This window comes from Procambarus clarkii, chromosome 29, assembly GCF_040958095.1.
Source record: "Procambarus clarkii isolate CNS0578487 chromosome 29, FALCON_Pclarkii_2.0, whole genome shotgun sequence".
In the NCBI taxonomy this organism is placed as follows: Eukaryota; Metazoa; Arthropoda; class Malacostraca; order Decapoda; family Cambaridae; genus Procambarus; species Procambarus clarkii.
In genome coordinates, this window is record NC_091178.1 from 23,091,067 (window position 1) to 23,116,894 (window position 25,828).

Below are 25,828 nucleotides of genomic sequence, written 5' to 3' on the forward strand. Positions count from 1 at the left end.
GGTCAATCGTCTCCAGCAGTCGGTCCCGGGTACGACAATCCTTCAACTGCCACTTCATTGGCAGGGCACCACCACAGTGTTCCTCCGGGAGGCGACTCACAGCTGCTGCAGCAAAGCACTTGGTATGGGACGGCGGCCTTGGGTAGACTGACTCAACTTCCCTTACAGCAGTCCCAGGTTGACTCTGTAAGCAGACACGTCATCAATAACAGGGATACAGTAAAGCACCTCACTTACAGGCTCAGACACAAACGCCCGACGTATCCACTCCATAGATGGTGTTGTTGTCCGAGCACCACCTCACCAGAGGTCAGCAGCGGCGGTGTTGTGAGCTGAACAGGACTGGAAACTGGCCCTTGTGTCCAGTACACTTCGTCCTTGCCAGATGTCGTCGTCCATTTGGAGGGGGTTTCGGGAGCTGACCCACAGATGGCGTGGTTGTCACTGCTCCGTGCTCGGACGTCGGATCCGGGACCGTAACACCCACCAGTGGGCCTCGAATCCAGAAAGCACAACTACCTTCCAATAGCTGCCATAACTAGTACGCCTTAACCCACTACACCACATCAGACCCTTAAAAGAAGTAGAGATTTTGAGGTATATATACACCTCAAATATCCCCACTTCCCAAGGGCACAGACAAGTGAGGGGTTTACTATACGTTTTTCATCAAGCCACTCGTTAATGTGGGAGAACTCATGTCCGTGCTATAAGCCCATACTTGCATAAATCACAAGTGAAGATTAACAATCTTTGGACAACACCCACCAGTTGGGCTTCGAACCCAGAAGCACAACTACCTTCCAGTAGCTGCCATAACTAGTATGCCTTTAACCTCACTACATCACATTCCCGTTAAAAGAAGTAGAGATTTCAAGGTATATATATACACCTCAAATATCCCCACTTCCCAAGGGCACCAGACAAGTTAGGAGTTACTATACGTTTTTCATCATGCCAGTGTTAATGTGGGAGAACTCGTGTCCATGCAATAAGCCCATACTGCTTAAACCACAAGTGAAGATTAACAATCTTTGGACAACACCCACCAGTGGCCTCGAACCCAGAAAGCACAACTTCCTTCCAGTAGCTGCCATAACTGGTACGCCTTAATCCACTACACCACATCACACCCTTAAAAGAAGTAGAGATTTCGAGGTATATATACACCTCAAATATCCCCACTTCCCAATGGGCCCCAGACAAGTGAGGGGTTACTATACGTTTTTCATCAAGCCACTGTTAATGTGGGAGGAACTCGTGTCCATGCTATAAGCCCAGACTTGCATAAATCACAAGTGAAGATTAACAATCTTTGGACAACACCCACCAGTGGGCCTCGAACCCAGAGAGCAACAACTACCTTCCAGTAGCTGCTATAACTAGTACGCCTTAACCCACTACACCACATTAGACCCTTAAAAGAAGTTGAGATTTCGAGATATATATGCACCTCAAATATCTCCAATTCCCAAGGGCACCAGACAAGTGAGGGGTTACTATATGTTTTTCATCAAGCCACTGTTAATGTGGGAGAACTCTTATCCATGCTATAAACCCATACTTGCTTAAACCACATATGAAGATTAACAATCTTTGGACAAAACCCACCAGTGGGACTCAAACCCAAGAAGCACAACTACCTTCCAGTAGCTGCCATAACTAGTACGCCTTAACCCACTACACCACATGAGACCCTTAAAAAAGTAGAGATTTTGAGGTATATATGCACCTCAAGTATCCCCACTTCCAAAGGGCACCAGACAAGTGAGGGGTTACTATACGTTTTTCATCATGCCACTGTTAATGTGGGAAAACTCGTGTCCATACTATAAGCCCATACCTGCTTAAACCACATGTGAAGAGTAACAATCCTTGGACAACACCCTCCAGTGGGCCTCGAATCCAGAAAGCACAACTACCTCCTAATAGCTGCCATAACTAGTACGCTTTAACCCACTACACCACATCAGACCCTTAAAAGAAGTAGAGATTTTGAGGTATATATACACCTCAAATATCCCCACTTCCCAAGGGCACCATACAAGTGAGGGGTTACTATACGTTTTTCATCAAGCCACTGTTAATGTGGAAGAACTCATGTCCATGCTATAAGCCCATACTTGCATAAATCACAAGTGAAGATTAACAATCTTTGGACAACACCCACCAGTGGGCCTCGAACCCAGAAAGCACAACTACCTTCCAGCAGCTGCCATAACTAGTACGCCTTAACCCACTACACCACATTCCCTTAAAAGAAGTAGAGATTTCAAGGTATATATATATACACCTCAAATATCCCCACTTCCCAAGGGCACCAGACAAGTTAGGGGTTACTATACGTTTTTCATCAAGCCTCTGTTAATGTGGGAGAACTCGTGTCCATGCTATAAGCCCTACTTGCTTAAACCACAAGTGAAGATTAACAATCTTTGGACAACACCCACCAGTGGGCCTCGAACCCAGAAAGCACAACTACCTTCCAGTTGCTGCCATAACCAGTACGCCTTAACCCACTACACCACATCAGACCCTTAAAACAAGTAGAGATTTCGAGGTATATGTACACCTCAAATATCCCCACTTCCCAAGGGCACCAGATAAGTGAGGGTTTACTATACGTTTTTCATCAAGCCACTATTAATGTGGGAGAACTCATGTCCGAGCTATAAGCCCATACTTGCATAAATCACAAGTGAAGATTAATAATCTTTGGACAACACCCACCAGTGGGCCTCGAACCCAGAAAGCACAACTACCTTCCAGTAGCTGCCATAACTAGTATGCTGTAACCCACTACACCACATCAGACCCTTAAAAGAAGTAGAGATTTTGAGGTATATATACACCTCAAATACCCCAACTTCCCAAGGGCACCAGACAAGTGAGGGTTACTATATGTTTTTTTATCAAGCCACTGGTAATGTGGGAAAACTCATGTCCATGCTATAAGCCACATCAGACCCTTAAAAGAAGTAGAGATTTCGAGGTATATATACACCTAAAATATCCCCACTTCCCAAGGGCACCAGATAAGTGAGGGATTACTATACGTTTTTCATCAAGCCACTGTTAATGTGGGAGAACTCATGTCCGTGCTATAAGCCCATACCTGCATTAATCACAAGTGAAGATTAACAATCTTTGGACAACACCCCCCAGTGGGCCTCAAACCCAGAAAGCACAACTACCTTCCAGTAGCTGCCATAACTAGTATGCTGTAGCCCACTACACCACATCAGACCCTTAAAACAAGTAGAGATTTCGAGGTATATATACACCTCAAATACCCCCACTTCCCAAGGGCACCAGACAAGTGAGGGGTTACTATGTTTTTCATCAAGCCACTGGTAATGTGGGAAAACACATGTCCATGCTATAAGCCCATACTTGCATAAGTCACAAGTGAAGATTAACAATCTTTGGACAACACCCACCAGTGGGCCTCGAACCCAGAAAGCCCAACTTCCTTCCAGTAGCTGCCATAACTAGTACGCCTTAACCCATTACACCACATCAGACCCTTAAAACAAGTAGAGATTTCGAGGTATATATACACCTCAAATATCCCCATGTCCCATGGGCACCAGACAAGTGAGGGGTTACTATACGCTTTTCATCAAACCACTGTTAATGTGGGAAAACTCGTGTCCATGCTATAAGCCCATACTTGCATAAATTACAAGTGAAGATTAACAATCTTTGGACAACACCCACCAGTGGGCCTTGAACCCAGAAAGAACAACTACCTTCCAGTAGCTGCCATAACTAGTACGCCTTAACCCACTACTCCACATCAGACCCTTAAAAAAAGTATAGATTTTAAGGTATATATACACCTCAAATATTCCCACTTCCAAAGGGCACCAGACCTCACTTGTCTGGTGCCCTTGGGATATGGGGATATTTGAGGTGTATATATACCTCGAAATCTCTACTTGTTTTAAGGGTCTGATGTGGTGTAGTGGGTTAAGGCGTACTTGTTATGGCAGCTACTGGAAGGAAGTTGGGCTTTCTGGCTTCGAGGCCCACTGGTGGGTGTTGTCCAAAGATTGTTAATCTTCACTTCTGATTTATGCAAGTATGGGCTTATAGCACAGACATGAGTTCTCCCACATTAAAAGTAGCTTGATGAAAAACATATAGTAAACCCTCACTTATCTGGTGCCCTTGGGAAGTGGGGATATTTGAGGTGTATATATACCTCGAAATCTCTACTTCTTTTAAGGGTCTGATGTGGTAAGGTGGGTTAAGGCGTACTAGTTATGGCAGCTATTGGAAGGTAGTTGTGCTTTCTGGGTTCGAGGCCCACTGGTGGGTGTTGTCCAAGGATTGTTACTCTTCACATGTGGTTTAAGCAAGTATGGGCTTATAGCATGGACATGAGTTCTCCCACATTAACAGTGGCTTGATGAAAATTGTATAGTAACCCCTAACTTGTCTGGTGCCCTTGGAAGTGGGGATATATGAGGTGTATATATATACCTCGAAATCTCTACTTATTTTAAGGGTCTGATGTGGTGTAGTGGGTTAAGGCGTACTAGTTATGGCAGCTACTGGAAGGTAGTTGTGCTTTCTGGGTTTGAGGCCCACTGGTGGGTATTGTCCAAAGATTGTTAATCTTAAAATGTGGTTTAAGCAAGTATGGGTTTATAGCATGGATAAGAGTTCTCCCACATTAACAGTGGCTTGATGAAAAACGTATAGTATCCCCTCACGTATCTGGTGCCCTTGGAAATTGGGGATATTTGAGGTGTATATATACCTCGAAATCTATACTTCTTTTAAGGGTCTAATGTGGTGTAGTGGGTTATGGTGTACTAGTTATGGCAGCTACTGGAAGGTAGTTGTGCTTTATGGGTTCGAGGCCCACTGGTGGGTGTTGTCCAAAGATTGTTAATCTTCACTTATGATTTATGCAAGTGTGTGCTTATAGCATGGACACGAGTTCTCCCACATTAACAGTGGCTTGATGAAAAGCGTATAGTAACCCCTCACTTGTCTGGTGCCCTTGGGACGAGGGGATATTTGAGGTGTATATATACCTCAAAATCTTACTTGTTTTAAGGGTCTGATGTGGTGTAGTGGGTTAAGGCATACTAGTTATGGCAGCTACTGAAAGGTAGTTGTGCTCTCTGGGTTCGATGCCCACTGGTGGGTGTTGTCCAAAGATTGTTAATCTTCACTTGTGGTTTAAGCAAGTATGGGCTTATAGCATGGACACGAGTTCTCCCACATTAACAGAGGCTTGATGAAAAACGTATAGTAACCCCTAACTTGTCTGGTGCCTTGGGGTTTGGGGATATTTGAGGTGTATATATATATACCTAGAAATCTCTACTTCTTTTAAGGAATGTGGTGTAGTGGGTTAAGCGTACTAGTTATGGCAGCTGCTGGAAGGTAGTTGTGCTTTCTGGGTTCGAGGCCCACTGGTGGGTGTTGTCCAAAGATTGTTAATCTTCACTTGTGATTTATGCAGGTATGGGCTTATAGCATGGACATGAGTTTTCCCACATTACCAGTGTCTTGATGAAAAACGTATAGTAACCCCTCACTTGTCTGGTGCCCTTGGGAAGTGGGGGTATTTGAGGTGTATATATACCTCGAAATCTCTACTTCTTTTAAGGGTCTCATGTGGTGTAGTGGGTTACAGCGTATTAGTTATGGCAGCTACTGGAAGGTAGTTGTGCTTTCTGGGTTCTAAGCCCACTGGTGGGTGTTGTCCAAAGATTGTTAATCTTCACTTGTGATTTATGCAAGTATGGGCTTATAGCACGGACATGAGTTCTCCCACATTAACAGTGGCTTGATGAAAAACGTATAGTAACCCCTCACTTGTATGGTGCCCTTGGGAAGTTGGGATATTTGAGGTGTATATATACCTCAAAATCTCTACTTCTTTTAAGGGTCTGATGTGGTGTAGTGGGTTAAGGCGTACTAGTTATGGCAGCTATTAAGAGGTAGTTGTGCTTTCTGGATTCGAGGCCCACTGGTGGGTGTTGTCCAAGGATTGTTACTCTTCACATGTGGTTTAAGCAAGTATGGGCTTATAGTATGGACACGAGTTTTCCCACATTAACAGTGGCATGATGAAAAACGTATAGTAACCCCTCACTTGTCTGGTGCCCTTTGGAAGTGGGGATACTTGAGGTGCATATATACCTCGAAATCTCTACTTCTTTTAAGGGTCTCATGTGGTGTAGTGGGTTAAGGCGTACTAGTTATAGCAGCTACTGGAAGGTAGTTGTGCTCTCTGGGTTCGAGGCCCACTGGTGGGTGTTGTCCAAAGATTGTTAATCTTCACTTGTGATTTATGCAAGTATGGGCTTATAGCATGGACACGAGTTCTCCCACATTAACAGTAGCTTGATGAAAAACGTATAGTAACCCTCACTTGTCTGGTGCCCTTGGGTTGTGGGGATATTTGAGGTGTATATATACCTCAAAATCTCTACTTCTTTTAAGGGTCTGATGTGGTGTAGTAAGTTAAGGCGTACTAATTATGGTAGCTACTGGAAGGTAGTTGTGCTTTATGGGTTCGAGGCCCACTGGTGGGTGTTGTCCAAAGATTGTTAATCTTCAATTGTTGTTTAGGCATGTATGGGCTTTTAGCAGGGATACGAGTTCTCCCACATTAACAGTGGCTTGATGAAAAACGTATAGTAACCCCTCACTTGTCTGGGGCCCTTGGGAAGTGGGGATATTTGAGGTGTATATATACCTCGAAATCTCTACTTCTTTTAAGGGTGTGATGTGGTGTAGTGGGTTAAGGCGTACTAGTTATGGCAGCTACTGGAAGGTAGTTGTGCTTTCTGGGTTCGAGGCCCACTGGTGGGTGTTGTCCAAAGATTGTTAATCTTCACTTGTGATTATGCAGGTATGGGCTTATAGCATGGACATGAGTTTTCCCACATTACCAGTGGCTTGATGAAAAACGTATAGTAACCCCTCACTTGTCTGGTGCCCTTAGGAAGTGGGAGTATTTGAGGTATATATATACCTCGAAATCTCTACTTCTTTTAAGGGTCTCATGTGGTGTAGTGGGTTACTGCATACTAGTTATGGCAGCAACTGGAAGGTAGTTGTGCTTTCTTGGTTCGAGGCCCACTGGTGGGTGTTGTCCAAAGATTGTTAATCTTCACTTGTGATTTATGCAAGTATGGGCTTATAGCACGGACATGAGTTCTCCCACATTAACAGTGGCTTGATGAAAAACGTATAGTAACCCCTCACTTGTCTGGTGCCCTTGGGAAGTGGGGATATTTGAGATGTATATATACCTCAAATCTCTACTTCTTTTAAGGGTCTGATGTGGTGTAGTGGGTTAAGGCGAACTAGTTATGGCAGCTATTGGAAGGTAGTTGTGCTTTCTGGATTCGAGGCCCACTGGTGGGTGTTACGGACCCGGTTCCGACGTCTGAGCACGGAGCAGTGACAACCACGCCATCTGTGGGTCAGCTCCTGAAACCCCCTCCAAATGGACGACGACACCTGGCAAGGACGAAGTGTACTGGCCACAAGGGCCAGTTTCCAGTCCTGTTCAGCTCACAACACCGCCGCTGCTGACCTCTGGTGAGGTGGTGCTCGGACAACAACGCCATCTATGGAGTGGATACGTCGGGCGTTTGTGTCTGAGCCTGTAAGTGAGGTGCTTTACTGTGTCCCTGTTATTGATGACGTGTCTGCTTACAGAGTCGACCTGGGACTGCTGTAAGGGAAGTTGAGTCAGTCTACCCAAGGCCGCCGTCCCCATACCAAGTGCTTTGCTGCAGCAGCTGTGAGTCGCCTCCCGGAGGAACACTGTGGTGTTGCCCTGCCAGTGAAGTGGCAGTTGAAGGATTGTCGTACCCGGGACCGACTGCTGGAGACGATTGACCACTGGGGTATTGTGGACAGGAGAGTGATCTGTGGTATCACACGAGGCTCATGACTGTGGCGCTACCCTAGTATCGCTCGTGGAGTGGCCTGAACAGCGTTGCTGATCCGGAACCTGCCACCAGCTTGCTGGACTTGTGGTTGACGGTCTCCACGGCGGTGCCCCAGTGAAACTGTGTTTTGGCTGGCCTGTGTAAGGGGTAGACTCAGCTTGATCGAAGGATTCGTCAAGAGACCACGAGAGCACCGAGGACTTGGCACCGAGAGGATCCAGCGTCTTCAGGAGAAGACGACCTTGTATATACATCCCCTGTGCAGTGTTAATACCCCTCTCCCTGTGTAATCTTTTTATATATTATTTATTGGTGGCGGTGCTAATTATAGTATTAAGTTCTTGACTTTATTTCCCTTCCCCATTAATTTACTTGCGTTACGGATCACATCCCTTGAAAGCCACTACTGGGTTGGGGCCGGATACCCTTCCTCTAACGACATCAGAGTAAGAACCCAGTTGCGACCCGAGAGGGCCGTAACATAATTGGCATCCCCAGCGGGATCCGTCCCCTTGTTAAGTATGTTTGACAGGGGTGGTGAAGTGGCGTAATCGCTGTATATAATTCCCCCTGTGTGTGACGATTGGGACGTTATACGTCCTGTGCGGTGCTCAGAGTGACTAAGTGCGATATTGTGCAGTGCGGTGCTCGCTGTGATTAAGCGATTAAGTGCAATATTGTGCAGTGCGGTGCTCGGCGTGATTCAGTGCAATATTGTAGAGCGAAGTGTTCGCTGGGATTCAGTGCAATATTGTGTAGTGCGGTGCCCGAAGTAATTACGTGCAATATTGGCAAGTGAGGCGCCAGGTGCGATAAAGTGCAATATTGACGTAGAACAGTGCTCGGTGCGTTAAGTGCTAACGTGAAAGCGGTGTGTTAAGTGCTAAGTGTTCCATCTGTGACAATGGCAGAAAAAGCTACCATCGATGATCTGGACGATGTTCAGGCTTTTCTGAACAGAGAGGACTGTCTTGCCAGATTAAAATATCTGAACAAACAGGAACTCGTACTGGTGAGCGCCTACCTGGAGATCAAGATCCGTGCCAGTGATTCCCGTGTGGAGATCTTGTCAAAGGTTCACCGGCATTTGAAGGCCGAGGAAAAACAGGAAGGTGAGGTACCAAGTACAAAAGAAAGTGAAGAAGTTGCTTCCACTGAAAAGGAAGATAAAGGCAGTGACATTGACAGTGATGCAGGTGAGCTGAATATTAGCTTGCTTACAGTCAAAATGCGCGCCTTAGAGATAAATCGTGAGATAGAATGGAAGAAATTAGAAATGGAAAGAGAGAGACAAGATAAAGAATTAGAGATGAGGCGTTTAGAATTAGAAGAAAGGAAGGCAGAAAGAGAAAGAGAAGAGAAACGAGAAAGAGAAAGAGAAGAACGAGAAAGAGAAAGAGAAGAACGAGAAAGAGAAGAGAAACGAGAAAGAGAAGAGCGAGAAAGAGAAGAGAAACGAGAAAGAGAAGAGCGAGAAAGAGAAGAGAAACGAGAAAGAGAAGAGCGAGAAAGAGAAGAGAAACGAGAAAGAGAAGAGCGAGAGAGAGAAGAGAAACGAGAAAGAGAACAGCGAGAGAGAGAAGAAAACGAAAGACAGAGACAACATGAACTAGAAGTATTGCGGTTAGGCGGTGGTCGGAGGCCAACGACGGAAACCAGCAGTTTCGATCCGGTAAGGAACATCAAAATGGTCCCAAAATTCAATGAGAGGGAAGTTTCAAAGTTCTTTGCAGCCTTCGAGAAAGTCGCTGCCTCTTTGGAGTGGCCAAGGGAGAATTGGGCCATCATGATACAGTCAGTCTTGACTGGGAAGGCCCAAATCGCCTACTCCACGTTATCCCTTGACGACTCCGGCGATTATGACAAGGTGAAAAAGGTCGTGCTCATGGCGTACCAATTGGTACCGGAGGCGTACAGGCAGAGGTTCAGAAACCTGAAGAAGACCTCAGAGCACACTTTCACCGAATTCGCCACTATCAAGGAGCGACTTTTCCAAGAATGGTGTGCCTCTCGGAAGGTGGAGACCAAAGAAGACCTCGAGCAGCTCATACTGCTAGAGGACTTCAAGGATTGTTTGTCTGGAGACCTGAAGACGTACTTAGAGGAGCAGCAGGTGGAGACCTTGAGCGCGGCAGCCACCATGGCTGAGGAATACATCCTGACTCATAGGCCGTCTGCTAAGTACGTCCCGAGGAATTACCAACGCCGGTTTGACAGACCTCATGACGAAGAGGAAAGACCCGTCCCACAAAGCGCTAAGAAGACGCCCCCAAGTAGCCCTCGAAGGACTAGTCCTAGCAGTCCGAAACACCGGAGTCCGAGGAGGAATATGGTGTGCTGGACTTGTGGGCAGAAAGGGCATGTAGCTGCTATGTGCCGAGGCAGAAGAGGTGGCGGCGCACGTAGGGAGGTGATGATGATGAGCTGTGTAACACCACCAGCAGGAAGCCAGTCGGCGATTACGCAGGAAGAACCCAGATTGTTTTCCCCTCACACTTCAGGCGGGTATGTATCGAGTGATCATACTGGTAGAGCAGTTGTAGTGCTGAGAGATAGTGGAGCAGCCCAGTCCCTGATCGTGAAAAACTCGTTGCCCGAGGGAGTAAGTGCGGACGGGAGACAACAGGTTGTCCTGGTTGGGTTTCCTAGGACGCAGTACATCGCCCCCTTAGTGCCAGTACATCTCGACTCGCCTTACTTCAGCGGCACATGTGTGTTGGCAGTAGTCGATACCCTCCCTGTAGCTGGGATTGACGTGGTACTAACCAACGACTTGGTGACAGGTTGGAGCGACAATCTTCCCAAGGTCGCGGACGAGTCAACCGGAACAGCAAGGTCTGAGGTAACAACAGGCAATGGTAATGTCCAGGTAAAGACAGACCCGGATTTAGGTATGTTTAATGCTTCCTCTCGCCTACAGATTGACGACAGAGTCGACAGTTTTCTAGCAGTGTCTCCCGATTCTTCGCCCGATAAGGAACATGCGGTTAAGGAGGCAGAAGTACCTGAGCTAGAAGAGAGGCCTTGTGTGCAGGCACCCACGGATACCAACGAGTCTGGAGCGAAGGCGGATGTGTACTTGCGGTATGGCAAGGTACAGCGTTCATTGAACCGACCAGAGATTCCCCAGACGTCAGAGGTATGTGAGGTGTGTTCGAAAGGTCTAGTGCCCTCTTTGGTCCAAACCAGGCTAATGGATGTAGCCGGCTATGGACATTACAGGCTCAGGAAGCTTATCCCTCAGTTGACCAAATGTTTCCTAGCGGTATTTTGTTTGATTCTTGTTCTCAGTAAGGACCAGTGGACGACCAGAAGGATGATGGCTCCCTTGAACATCGTGAAGAGATCCCTGGGATTAGAGACGTCCACTGTGAGTGTTGCAGTCGAAGAGGGGACCTGGAAGGTGATGGTAGATACAGGAGGTACGCGATACGATAATATGAGTGACTGTTTCCGACAGGTTGACACCCCCCGCGTGATAGCTGAGCCTCAATGCAGCGTTGTGCGGAACGTTGGTCGACCTGACGGTGGCAGAGCGAATGCCATCTTCGATGTACGAACAGCCCCGTTGGAACTAGGTGTGGACCTAGTAGAGTATGCTGTAAGTACTGTTTTACCCGCTGTCGCTGTCACTCTAAATTATCAGACCCCTGTATTCCAGGTGCCCGACTCCCTGAAGGACCGCTGGAACGGTACCAGAAATGCCGTTTGTAACCAGCCATCATTGGTGTCACGACACAGGGAAGTGTCGAGTCGACCCAGATCGTGTCGATACCAACCCTTACTAGAGAGAAGTGAGAATATGCCCCTGCTTGGCATCGCAGTGGAGATGCGGACGATTACATCTGGCAGGTCATTGCCCTCTATCTGCAAGTTCCCGTTGTGCCGGAATTGCCCAGTAGGACAGTTCTGTGGACAAGGCAGCCTCGCCGCTCCAGTTTATAAAGCATGTGAGTCCATTTGAAGTTGTGTCCCCGTACTAATTTGGTTTGTCTTCTCTTTTATAGAAACCCAAACCAAATTCTTTTTGGTGGGGAGGTGTTACGGACCCGGATCCGACGTCCGAGCACGGAGCAGTGACAACCACGCCATCTGTGGGTCAGCTCCCGAAACCCCCTCCAAATGGACGACGACACCTGGCAAAGACGAAATGTACTGGCCACAAGGGCCAGTTTCCAGTCCTGTTCAGCTCACAACACCGCCGCTGCTGACCTCTGGTGAGGTGGTGCTCGGACAACAACGCCATCTATGGAGAGGATACGTCAGGCGTTTGTGTCTGAGCCTGTAAGTGAGGTGCTTTACTGTGTCCCTGTTATTGATGACGTGTCTGCTTACAGAGTCGACCTGGGACTGCTGTAAGGGAAGTTGAGTCAGTCTACCCAAGGCCGCCGTCCCCATACCAAGTGCTTTGCTGCAGCAGCTGTGAGTCGCCTCCCGGAGGAACACTGTGGTGTGCCCTGCCAGTGAAGTGGCAGTTGAAGGATTGTCGTACCCGGGACCGACTGCTGGAGACGATTGACCACTGGGGTATTGTGGACAGGAGAGTGATCTGTGGTATCACACGAGGCTCCTGACTAGGGCGCTACCCTAGTATCGCTCGTGGAGTGGCCTGAACAGCGTTGCTGATCTGGAACCTGCCACCAGCTTGCTGGACTTGTAGTTGACGGCCTCCATGGCGGTGCCCCAGTGAAACTGTGTTTTGGCTGGCATGTGTCAGGGGTAGACTCAGCATGATCGAAGGATTCGTCAAGAGACCACGAGCTCACCGAGGACTTGGCACCGAGAGGATCCAGCGTCTTCAGGAGAAGACGACCTTGTATATACAACCCCTGTGCAGTGTTAATACCCCTCCCCCTGTGTAATCTTTTTATATATTATTTATTGGAGGCGGTGCTAATTATAGTATTAAGTTCTTAACTTTAATTCCCTTCCCCTTTAAGTTACTTGCGTTACGGATCACATCCCTTGAAAGCCACTACTGGCTTGGGGCCGGACACCCTTCCTCTAACGACATCAGAGTAAGAACCCAGTTGCGACCCGAGAGGGCCGTAACAGATGTGGTGTAGTGGGTTAAGGCGTACTAGTTATGGCAGCTATTGGAAGGTAGTTGTGCTTTCTGGATTAGAGGCCCACTGGTGGGTGTTGTCCAAGGATTGTTACTCTTCACATGTGGTTTAAGCAAGTATGGGTTTATAGCATGGATAAGAGTTCTCCCACATTAACAGTGGCTTGATGAAAAACGTATAGTAACTCCTCACTTGTCTGGTGCCCTTGGGAATTGGGAATATTTGAGGTGCATATATACCTCGAAATCTCTACTTCTTTTAAGGGTCTAATGTGGTGTAGTGGGTTACAGTGTACTAGTTATGGCAGCTACTGGAAGGTAGTTGTGCTTCTTGGGTTCGAGGCCCACTGGTGGGTATTGTCCAAAGATTGTTAATCTTCATATGTGGTTTAAGCAAGTATGGGTTTATAGCATGGATAAGAGTTCTCCCACATTAACAGTGGCTTGATGAAAAACGTATAGTAACTCCTCACTTGTCTGGTGCCCTTGGGAATTGGGGATGTTTGAGGTGCATATATACCTCGAAATCTCTACTTCTTTTAAGGGTCTAATTTGGTGTAGTGGGTTACAGCATACTAGTTATGGCAGCTACTGGAAGGTAGTTGGGCTTTCTGGGTTCGAGGCCCACTGGTGGGTGTTGTCCAAAGATTGTTAATCTTCACTTGTGATTTATGCAAGTATGGGCTTATAGCATGGACACGAGTTCTCCCTCATTAACAGTGGCTTGATGAAAAACGTATAGTAACCCATAACTTGTCTGGTGCCCTTGGGAAGTGGGGGTATTTGAGGTGTATATATACCTCAAAATCTCTACTTCTTTTAAGGGTCTGATGTGGTGTAGTGGGTTACAGCATACTAGTTATGGCAGCTACTGGAAGGTAGTTGTGCTTTCTGGGTTTGAGGCCCACTGGTGGGTGTTGTCCAGAGATTGTTAATCTTCACTTGTGATTTATGCAAGTATGGGCTTATAGCACGGACATGAGTTCTCCCATATTAACAGTGGCTTGATGAAAAATGTATAGTAACCCCTCACTTATCTGGTGCCCTTGGGAAGTGGAGATATTTTAGGAGTGTATATACCTCGAAATCTCTACTTCTTTTAAGGGTCTGATGTGGCTTATAGCATGGACATGAGTTTTCCCACATTACCAGTGGCTTGATAAAAAACATATAGTAACCCCTCACTTGTCTGGTGCCCTTGGGAAGTGGGGGTATTTCAAGTGTATATATACCTCGAAATCCCTACTTCTTTTAAGGGTCTGATGTGGTGTAGTGGGTTACAGCATACTAGTTATGACAGCTACTGGAAGGTAGTTGTGCTTTCTGGGTTCGAGGCCCACTGGTGGGTGTTGTCCAAAGATTAATAATCTTCACTTGTGATTTATGCAAGTATGGGCTTATAGCACGGACATGAGTTCTCCCACATTAACAGTGGCTTGATGAAAAACGTATAGTAACCCCTCTCTTATCTGGTGCCCTTGGGAAGTGGGGATATTTCAGGTGAATATATACCTCGAAATCTCTACTTCTTTTAAGGGTTTGATGTGGTAAGGTTGGTTAAGGCATACTAGTTATGGCAGCTATTGGAAGGTAGTTGTGCTTTCTGGGTTCGAGGCCCACTGGTGGCTGTTGTCCAAGGATTGTTACTCTTCACATGTGGTTTAAGCAAGTATGGGCTTATGGCATGGACATGAGTTCTCCCACATTAACAGTGGCTTGATGAAAAATGTATAGTAAACCCTAACTTGTCTGGTGCCCTTGGGAAGTGGGGATATATGAGGTGTATATATACCTCAAAATTTCTACTTGTTTTAAGGGTCTTATGTGGTGTAGTGGGTTAAGGCGTACTAGTTATGGCAGCTTCTGAAAGGTAGTTGTGCTCTCTGGGTTCGAGGCCCACTGGTGGGTGTTGTCCAAAGATTGTTAATCTTCACTTGTGGTTTAAGCAAGTATGGGCTTATAGCATGGACACGAGTTCTCCCACATTAACAGAGGCTTGATGAAAAACGTATAGTAACCCCTAACTTGTCTGGTGCCCTTGGGAAGTGGGGATATTTGAGGTGTATATATATACCTTGAAATCTCTACTTCTTTTAAGGGAATGTGGTGTAGTGGGTTAAGGCATACTAGTTATGGCAGCTACTGGAAGGTAGTTGTGCTTCTTGGGTTTGAGGCCCACTGGTGGGTTTTGTCCAAAGATTGTTAATCTTCATATGTGGTTTAAGCAAGTATGGGTTTATAGCATGGATAAGAGTTCTCCCACATTAACAGTGGCTTGATGAAAAACGCATAGTAACCCCTCACTTGTCTGGTGCCCTTGGGAATTGGGGATATTTGAGGTGCATATATATCTCGAAATCTCTACTTCTTTTAAAGGTCTAATGTGGTGTAGTGGGTTAAGGCGTACTAGTTATAGCAGCTACTGGAAGGTAGTTGTGCTCTCTGGGTTCGAGGCCCACTGGTGGGTGTTGTCCAAAGAATGTCAATCTTCACTTGTGATTTATGCAAGTATGGGCTTATAGCATGGACACGAGTTCTCCCACATTAACAGTGGCTTGATGAAAAACGTATAGTAACCCCTCACTTGTCTGGTGCCCTTGGGTCGTGGGGATATTTGAGGTGTATATATACCTCAAAATCTCTACTTCTTTTAAGGGTCTGATGTAATGTAGTAAGTTAAGGCGTACTAATTATGGTAGCTACTGGAAGGTAGTTGTGCTTTATGGGTTCGAGGCCCACTGGTGGGTGTTGTCCAAAGATTGTTAATCTTCAATTGTTGTTTAGGCATGTATGGGCTTTTAGCAGGGACATGAGTTCTCCCACATTAACAGTGGCTTGATGAAAAACGTATAGTAACCCTTCACTTGTCTGGGGCCCTTGGGAAGTGGGGATATTTGAGGTGTATATATACCTCGAAATCTCTACTGCTTTTAAGGGTGTGATGTGGTGTAGTGGGTTAAGGCGTACCAGTTATGGCAGCTACTGGAAGGTAGTTGTGCTTTCTGGGTTCGAGGCCCATTGGTGGGTGTTGTCCAAAGATTGTTATTCTTCACTTGTGGATTAAGCAAGTATGGCCTTATAGCATGGACACGAGTTCTCCCACATTAACAGTGGCATGATGAAAAACGTATAGTAACCCCTAACTTGTCTGGTGGCTTTGGGAAGTGGTGATATTTGAGTTGTATATATATACCTTGAAATCTCTACTTCTTTTAAGGGAATGTGATGTAGTGGGTTAAGGCGTACTAGTTATGGCAGTTACTGGAAGGTAGTTGTGCTTTCTGGGTTCGAGGCGCACTGGTGGGTGTTGTCCAAAGATTGTTAATCTTCACTTGTGATTTATGCAAGTATGGGCTTATAGCACGGACATGAGTTCTCCCACATTAACAGTGGCTTGATGAAAAACGTATAGTAACCCCTCACTTGTATGGTGCCCTTGGGAAGTGGGTATATTTGAGGTGTATATATACCTCAAAATCTCTACTTCTTTTAAGTGTCTGATGTGGTGTAGTGGGTTAAGGCGTACTAGTTATGGCAGCTATTGGAAGGTAGTTGTGTTTTCTGGATTCGAGGCCCACTGGTGGGTGTTGTCCAAGGATTGTTACTCTTCACATGTGGTTTAAGCAAGTATGGGCTTATAGAATGGACACGAGTTTTCCCACATTAACAGTGGCATGATGAAAAACTATTAGTAACCCCTCACTTGTCTGGTGCCCTTTGGAAGTGGGGATACTTGAGGTGCATATATACCTCAAAATCTCTACTTCTTTTAAGGGTCTCATGTGGTGTAGTGGGTTAAGGCGTACTAGTTATGGCAGCTACTGGAAGGTAGTTGTGCTTCTTGGGTTTGAGGCCCACTGGTGGGTTTTGTCCAAAGATTGTTAATCTTCATATGTGGTTTAAGCAAGAATGGGTTTATAGCATGGATAAGAGTTCTCCCACATTAACAGTGGCTTGATGAAAAACGTATAGTAACGCGTCACTTGTCTGGTGCCCTTGGGAATTGGGGATATTTGAGGTGCATATATATCTCGAAATCTCTACTTCTTTTAAGGGTCTAATATGGTGTAGTGGGTTAAGGTTTTTGTCCAAAGATTGTTAATCTTCATATGTGGTTTAAGCATTTATGGGTTTATAGCATGGATAAGAGTTCTCCCACATTAACAGTGGCTTGATGAAAAACGTATAGTAACCCGTCACTTGTCTGGTGCCCTTGGGAATTTGGGATATTTGAGGTGCATATATATCTCGAAATCTCTACTTCTTTTAAGGGTCTAATGTGGTGTAGTAAGGTAAGGCGTACTAATTATGGTTGCTACTGGAAGGTAGTTGTGCTTTCTGGGTTCGAGGCCCACTGGTGGGTGTTGTCCAAAGATTGTTAATCTTCACTTGTGATTTATGCAAGTATGGGCTTATAGCATGGACACGAGTTCTCCCACATTAACAGTGGCTTGATGAAAAACGTATAGTAACCCCTCACTTGTCTGGTGCTCTTGGGTCGTGGGGATATTTGAGGTGTATATATACCTCAAAATCTCTACTTCTTTTAAGGGTCTAATGTGGTGTAGTGGGTTACGGTGTACTAGTTATGGCAGCTACTGGAAGGTAGTTGTGATTTCTGGGTTCAAGCCCCACTGGTGGGTGTTGTCCAAAGATTGTTAATCTTCACTTGTGATTTATGCAAGTATGGGCTTATAGCATGGACACGAGTTCTCCCACATTAACAGTGGTTTGATGAAAAGCATATAGTAACCCCTCACTTGTCTGGTGCCCTTGGGACATGGGGATATTTGAGGTGTATATATACCTCGAAATTTCTACTTGTTTTAAGGGTCTGATGTGGTGTAGTGGGTTAAGGCGTACTAGGTATGGCAGCTACTGGAAAGTAGTTGTGCTTTCTGGGTTCGAGGCCCACTGGTGGGTGTTGTCCAAAGATTGTTAGACTTCACTTGTGGTTTAAGCAAGTATGGGCTTATAGAATGGACACGAGTTCTCCCACATTAACAGTGGCTTGATGAAAAACGTATATTAACCCCTCACTTGTCTGGGGCCCTTGGAAAGTGGGGATATTTGAGGTGTATATATATACCTCGAAATCTCTACTTCTTTTAAGGGTCTAATGTGGTGTAGTGGGTTACGGTGACTAGTTATGGCAGCTACTGGAAGGTAGTTGTGCTTTCTGGGTTCGAGGCCCACTGGTGGGTGTTGTCCAAAGATTGTTAATCTTCACTTGTGATTTATGCAAGTATGGGTTTATAGCATGGACACGAGTTCTCCCACATAAATAGTGGCTTGATGAAAAACGTATAGTAACCCCTCACTTGTCTGGTGCCCTTGGGACGTGGGGATATTTGAGGTGTATATATACCACAAAATCTCTACTTCTTTTAAGGGTCTGATGTGGTGTATTGGGTTAAGGCGTACTAGGTATGGCAGCTACTGGAAAGTAGTTGTGCTTTCTGGGTTCGAGGCCCACTGGTGGGTGTTGTCCAAAGATTGTTAGACTTCACTTGTGGTTTAAGCAAGTATGGGCTTATAGAATGGACACGAGTTCTCCCACATTAACAGTAGCTTGATGAAAAACGTATATTAACCCCTCACTTGTCTGGGGCCCTTGGAAAGTGGGGATATTTGAGGTGTATATATATACCTCGAAATCTCTACTTCTTTTAAGGGTCTGATGTGGTGTAGTGGGTTAAGGCGTACTAGTTATGGCAGCTACTGGAAGGTAGTTGTGCTTTCTATGTTCGAGGCCCATTGGTGGGTGTTGTCCAAAGACTGTTAATCTTCACTTGTGGTTTAAGCAAGTATGGGCTTATAGCATGGACACGAGTTCTCCCACATTAACAGTGGCTTGATGAAAAACGTATAGTAACCCCTAACTTGTCTGGTGCCCTTGGGAAGTGGGGATATTTGAGGTGTATATATATATACCTTGAAATCTCTTCTTCTTTTAAGGGAATGTGGTGTAGTGGGTTAAGGCGTACTAGTTATGGGAGCTACTGGAAGGTAGTTGTACTTTTTGGGTTCGAGGCCCACTGGTGGGTGTTGTCCAAAGATTGTTAATCTTCACTTGTGATTTAAGCAAGTATGGGCTTATAGAATGGACACGAGTTTTCCCACATTACCAGTGGCTTGATGAAAAACATATAGTAACCCCTCACTTGTCTGGTGCCCTTGGGAAGTGGGGGTATTTGAGGTGTATATATACCTCGAAATCTCTACTTTTTTTAAGGGTCTGATGTGGTGTAGTGGGTTACAGCATACTAGTTATGGCAGCTACTGGAAGGTAGTTGGGCTTTCTGGGTTCGAGGCCCACTGGTGGGTGTTCTCCAAAGATTGTTAATCTTCACTTGTGATTTATGCAAGTATGGGCTTATAGCACGGACATGAGTTCTCCCACATTAACAGTGGCTTGATGAAAAACGTATAGTAACCCTTCACTTATCTGGTGCCCTTGGGAAGTGGGGATATTTTAGGTGTATATATACCTCGAAATTTCTACTTCTTTTAAGGGTCTGATGTGGCTTATAGCATGGACATGAGTTTTCCCACATTACCAGTGGCTTGATAAAAAACATTTAGTAACCCCTCACTTGTCTGGTGACCTTGGGAAGTGCGGGTATTTGAGGTGTATATATACCTCGAAATCTCTCCTTCTTTTAAGGGTCTGATGTGGTGTAGTGGGTTACAGCATACTAGTTATGGCAGCTACTGGAAGGTAGTTGTGCTTTCTGGGTTCGAGGTCCACTGGTGGGTGTTGTCCAAAGATTATTAATCTTCACTTGTGATTTATGCAAGTATGGGCTTATAGCATGGACATGAGTTCTCCCACATTAACAGTGGCTTGATGAAAAATGTATAGTAACCCTTAACTTGTCTGGTGCCCTTGGGAAGTTGGGATATATGAGGTGCATATATATACCTCGAAATCTCTACTTATTTTAAGGGTCTGATGTGGTGTAGTGGGTAAGGCGAACTAGTTATGGCAGCTACTGGAAGGTAGTTGTGCTTTCTGGGTTTGAAGCCCACTGGTGGGTATTGTCCAAAGATTGTTAATCTTAAAATGTGGTTTAAGCAAGTATGGGTTTATAGCATGGATAAGAGTTCTCCCACATTAACAGTGGCTTGATGAAAAACGCATAGTAACCCCTCACTTGTCTGGTGCCCTTGGGAATTGGGGATATTTGAGGTGCATATATATCTCGAAATCTCTACTTCTTTTAAAGGTCTAATGTGGTGTAGTGGGTTAAGGCGTACTAGTTATAGCAGCTACTGGAAGGTAGTTGTGCTCTCTGGGTTCGAGGCCCACTGGTGGGTGTTGTCCAAAGAATGTCAATCTTCACTTGTGATTTATGCAAGTATGGGCTTATAGCATGGACACGAGTTCTCCCACATTAACAGTGGCTTGATGAAAAACGTATAGTAACCCCTCACTTGTCTGGTGCCCTTGGGTCGTGGGGATATTTGAGGTGTATATATACCTCAAAATCTCTACTTCTTTTAAGGGTCTGATGTAATGTAGTAAGTTAAGGCGTACTAATTATGGTAGCTACTGGAAGGTAGTTGTGCTTTATGGGTTCGAGGCCCACTGGTGGGTGTTGTCCAAAGATTGTTAATCTTCAATTGTTGTTTAGGCATGTATGGGCTTTTAGCAGGGACATGAGTTCTCCCACATTAACAGTGGCTTGATGAAAAACGTATAGTAACCCTTCACTTGTCTGGGGCCCTTGGGAAGTGGGGATATTTGAGGTGTATATATACCTCGAAATCTCTACTGCTTTTAAGGGTGTGATGTGGTGTAGTGGGTTAAGGCGTACCAGTTATGGCAGCTACTGGAAGGTAGTTGTGCTTTCTGGGTTCGAGGCCCATTGGTGGGTGTTGTCCAAAGATTGTTATTCTTCACTTGTGGATTAAGCAAGTATGGCCTTATAGCATGGACACGAGTTCTCCCACATTAACAGTGGCATGATGAAAAACGTATAGTAACCCCTAACTTGTCTGGTGGCTTTGGGAAGTGGTGATATTTGAGTTGTATATATATACCTTGAAATCTCTACTTCTTTTAAGGGAATGTGATGTAGTGGGTTAAGGCGTACTAGTTATGGCAGTTACTGGAAGGTAGTTGTGCTTTCTGGGTTCGAGGCGCACTGGTGGGTGTTGTCCAAAGATTGTTAATCTTCACTTGTGATTTATGCAAGTATGGGCTTATAGCACGGACATGAGTTCTCCCACATTAACAGTGGCTTGATGAAAAACGTATAGTAACCCCTCACTTGTATGGTGCCCTTGGGAAGTGGGTATATTTGAGGTGTATATATACCTCAAAATCTCTACTTCTTTTAAGTGTCTGATGTGGTGTAGTGGGTTAAGGCGTACTAGTTATGGCAGCTATTGGAAGGTAGTTGTGTTTTCTGGATTCGAGGCCCACTGGTGGGTGTTGTCCAAGGATTGTTACTCTTCACATGTGGTTTAAGCAAGTATGGGCTTATAGAATGGACACGAGTTTTCCCACATTAACAGTGGCATGATGAAAAACTATTAGTAACCCCTCACTTGTCTGGTGCCCTTTGGAAGTGGGGATACTTGAGGTGCATATATACCTCAAAATCTCTACTTCTTTTAAGGGTCTCATGTGGTGTAGTGGGTTAAGGCGTACTAGTTATGGCAGCTACTGGAAGGTAGTTGTGCTTCTTGGGTTTGAGGCCCACTGGTGGGTTTTGTCCAAAGATTGTTAATCTTCATATGTGGTTTAAGCAAGAATGGGTTTATAGCATGGATAAGAGTTCTCCCACATTAACAGTGGCTTGATGAAAAACGTATAGTAACGCGTCACTTGTCTGGTGCCCTTGGGAATTGGGGATATTTGAGGTGCATATATATCTCGAAATCTCTACTTCTTTTAAGGGTCTAATATGGTGTAGTGGGTTAAGGTTTTTGTCCAAAGATTGTTAATCTTCATATGTGGTTTAAGCATTTATGGGTTTATAGCATGGATAAGAGTTCTCCCACATTAACAGTGGCTTGATGAAAAACGTATAGTAACCCGTCACTTGTCTGGTGCCCTTGGGAATTTGGGATATTTGAGGTGCATATATATCTCGAAATCTCTACTTCTTTTAAGGGTCTAATGTGGTGTAGTAAGGTAAGGCGTACTAATTATGGTTGCTACTGGAAGGTAGTTGTGCTTTCTGGGTTCGAGGCCCACTGGTGGGTGTTGTCCAAAGATTGTTAATCTTCACTTGTGATTTATGCAAGTATGGGCTTATAGCATGGACACGAGTTCTCCCACATTAACAGTGGCTTGATGAAAAACGTATAGTAACCCCTCACTTGTCTGGTGCTCTTGGGTCGTGGGGATATTTGAGGTGTATATATACCTCAAAATCTCTACTTCTTTTAAGGGTCTAATGTGGTGTAGTGGGTTACGGTGTACTAGTTATGGCAGCTACTGGAAGGTAGTTGTGATTTCTGGGTTCAAGCCCCACTGGTGGGTGTTGTCCAAAGATTGTTAATCTTCACTTGTGATTTATGCAAGTATGGGCTTATAGCATGGACACGAGTTCTCCCACATTAACAGTGGTTTGATGAAAAGCATATAGTAACCCCTCACTTGTCTGGTGCCCTTGGGACATGGGGATATTTGAGGTGTATATATACCTCGAAATTTCTACTTGTTTTAAGGGTCTGATGTGGTGTAGTGGGTTAAGGCGTACTAGGTATGGCAGCTACTGGAAAGTAGTTGTGCTTTCTGGGTTCGAGGCCCACTGGTGGGTGTTGTCCAAAGATTGTTAGACTTCACTTGTGGTTTAAGCAAGTATGGGCTTATAGAATGGACACGAGTTCTCCCACATTAACAGTGGCTTGATGAAAAACGTATATTAACCCCTCACTTGTCTGGGGCCCTTGGAAAGTGGGGATATTTGAGGTGTATATATATACCTCGAAATCTCTACTTCTTTTAAGGGTCTAATGTGGTGTAGTGGGTTACGGTGACTAGTTATGGCAGCTACTGGAAGGTAGTTGTGCTTTCTGGGTTCGAGGCCCACTGGTGGGTGTTGTCCAAAGATTGTTAATCTTCACTTGTGATTTATGCAAGTATGGGTTTATAGCATGGACACGAGTTCTCCCACATAAATAGTGGCTTGATGAAAAACGTATAGTAACCCCTCACTTGTCTGGTGCCCTTGGGACGTGGGGATATTTGAGGTGTATATATACCACAAAATCTCTACTTCTTTTAAGGGTCTGATGTGGTGTATTGGGTTAAGGCGTACTAGGTATGGCAGCTACTGGAAAGTAGTTGTGCTTTCTGGGTTCGAGGCCCACTGGTGGGTGTTGTCCAAAGATTGTTAGACTTCACTTGTGGTTTAAGCAAGTATGGGCTTATAGAATGGACACGAGTTCTCCCACATTAACAGTAGCTTGATGAAAAACGTATATTAACCCCTCACTTGTCTGGGGCCCTTGGAAAGTGGGGATATTTGAGGTGTATATATATACCTCGAAATCTCTACTTCTTTTAAGGGTCTGATGTGGTGTAGTGGGTTAAGGCGTACTAGTTATGGCAGCTACTGGAAGGTAGTTGTGCTTTCTATGTTCGAGGCCCATTGGTGGGTGTTGTCCAAAGACTGTTAATCTTCACTTGTGGTTTAAGCAAGTATGGGCTTATAGCATGGACACGAGTTCTCCCACATTAACAGTGGCTTGATGAAAAACGTATAGTAACCCCTAACTTGTCTGGTGCCCTTGGGAAGTGGGGATATTTGAGGTGTATATATATATACCTTGAAATCTCTTCTTCTTTTAAGGGAATGTGGTGTAGTGGGTTAAGGCGTACTAGTTATGGGAGCTACTGGAAGGTAGTTGTACTTTTTGGGTTCGAGGCCCACTGGTGGGTGTTGTCCAAAGATTGTTAATCTTCACTTGTGATTTAAGCAAGTATGGGCTTATAGAATGGACACGAGTTTTCCCACATTACCAGTGGCTTGATGAAAAACATATAGTAACCCCTCACTTGTCTGGTGCCCTTGGGAAGTGGGGGTATTTGAGGTGTATATATACCTCGAAATCTCTACTTTTTTTAAGGGTCTGATGTGGTGTAGTGGGTTACAGCATACTAGTTATGGCAGCTACTGGAAGGTAGTTGGGCTTTCTGGGTTCGAGGCCCACTGGTGGGTGTTCTCCAAAGATTGTTAATCTTCACTTGTGATTTATGCAAGTATGGGCTTATAGCACGGACATGAGTTCTCCCACATTAACAGTGGCTTGATGAAAAACGTATAGTAACCCTTCACTTATCTGGTGCCCTTGGGAAGTGGGGATATTTTAGGTGTATATATACCTCGAAATTTCTACTTCTTTTAAGGGTCTGATGTGGCTTATAGCATGGACATGAGTTTTCCCACATTACCAGTGGCTTGATAAAAAACATTTAGTAACCCCTCACTTGTCTGGTGACCTTGGGAAGTGCGGGTATTTGAGGTGTATATATACCTCGAAATCTCTCCTTCTTTTAAGGGTCTGATGTGGTGTAGTGGGTTACAGCATACTAGTTATGGCAGCTACTGGAAGGTAGTTGTGCTTTCTGGGTTCGAGGTCCACTGGTGGGTGTTGTCCAAAGATTATTAATCTTCACTTGTGATTTATGCAAGTATGGGCTTATAGCATGGACATGAGTTCTCCCACATTAACAGTGGCTTGATGAAAAATGTATAGTAACCCTTAACTTGTCTGGTGCCCTTGGGAAGTTGGGATATATGAGGTGCATATATATACCTCGAAATCTCTACTTATTTTAAGGGTCTGATGTGGTGTAGTGGGTAAGGCGAACTAGTTATGGCAGCTACTGGAAGGTAGTTGTGCTTTCTGGGTTTGAAGCCCACTGGTGGGTATTGTCCAAAGATTGTTAATCTTAAAATGTGGTTTAAGCAAGTATGGGTTTATAGCATGGATAAGAGTTCTCCCACATTAACAGTGGCTTGATGAAAAACGCATAGTAACCCCTCACTTGTCTGGTGCCCTTGGGAATTGGGGATATTTGAGGTGCATATATATCTCGAAATCTCTACTTCTTTTAAAGGTCTAATGTGGTGTAGTGGGTTAAGGCGTACTAGTTATAGCAGCTACTGGAAGGTAGTTGTGCTCTCTGGGTTCGAGGCCCACTGGTGGGTGTTGTCCAAAGAATGTCAATCTTCACTTGTGATTTATGCAAGTATGGGCTTATAGCATGGACACGAGTTCTCCCACATTAACAGTGGCTTGATGAAAAACGTATAGTAACCCCTCACTTGTCTGGTGCCCTTGGGTCGTGGGGATATTTGAGGTGTATATATACCTCAAAATCTCTACTTCTTTTAAGGGTCTGATGTAATGTAGTAAGTTAAGGCGTACTAATTATGGTAGCTACTGGAAGGTAGTTGTGCTTTATGGGTTCGAGGCCCACTGGTGGGTGTTGTCCAAAGATTGTTAATCTTCAATTGTTGTTTAGGCATGTATGGGCTTTTAGCAGGGACATGAGTTCTCCCACATTAACAGTGGCTTGATGAAAAACGTATAGTAACCCTTCACTTGTCTGGGGCCCTTGGGAAGTGGGGATATTTGAGGTGTATATATACCTCGAAATCTCTACTGCTTTTAAGGGTGTGATGTGGTGTAGTGGGTTAAGGCGTACCAGTTATGGCAGCTACTGGAAGGTAGTTGTGCTTTCTGGGTTCGAGGCCCATTGGTGGGTGTTGTCCAAAGATTGTTATTCTTCACTTGTGGATTAAGCAAGTATGGCCTTATAGCATGGACACGAGTTCTCCCACATTAACAGTGGCATGATGAAAAA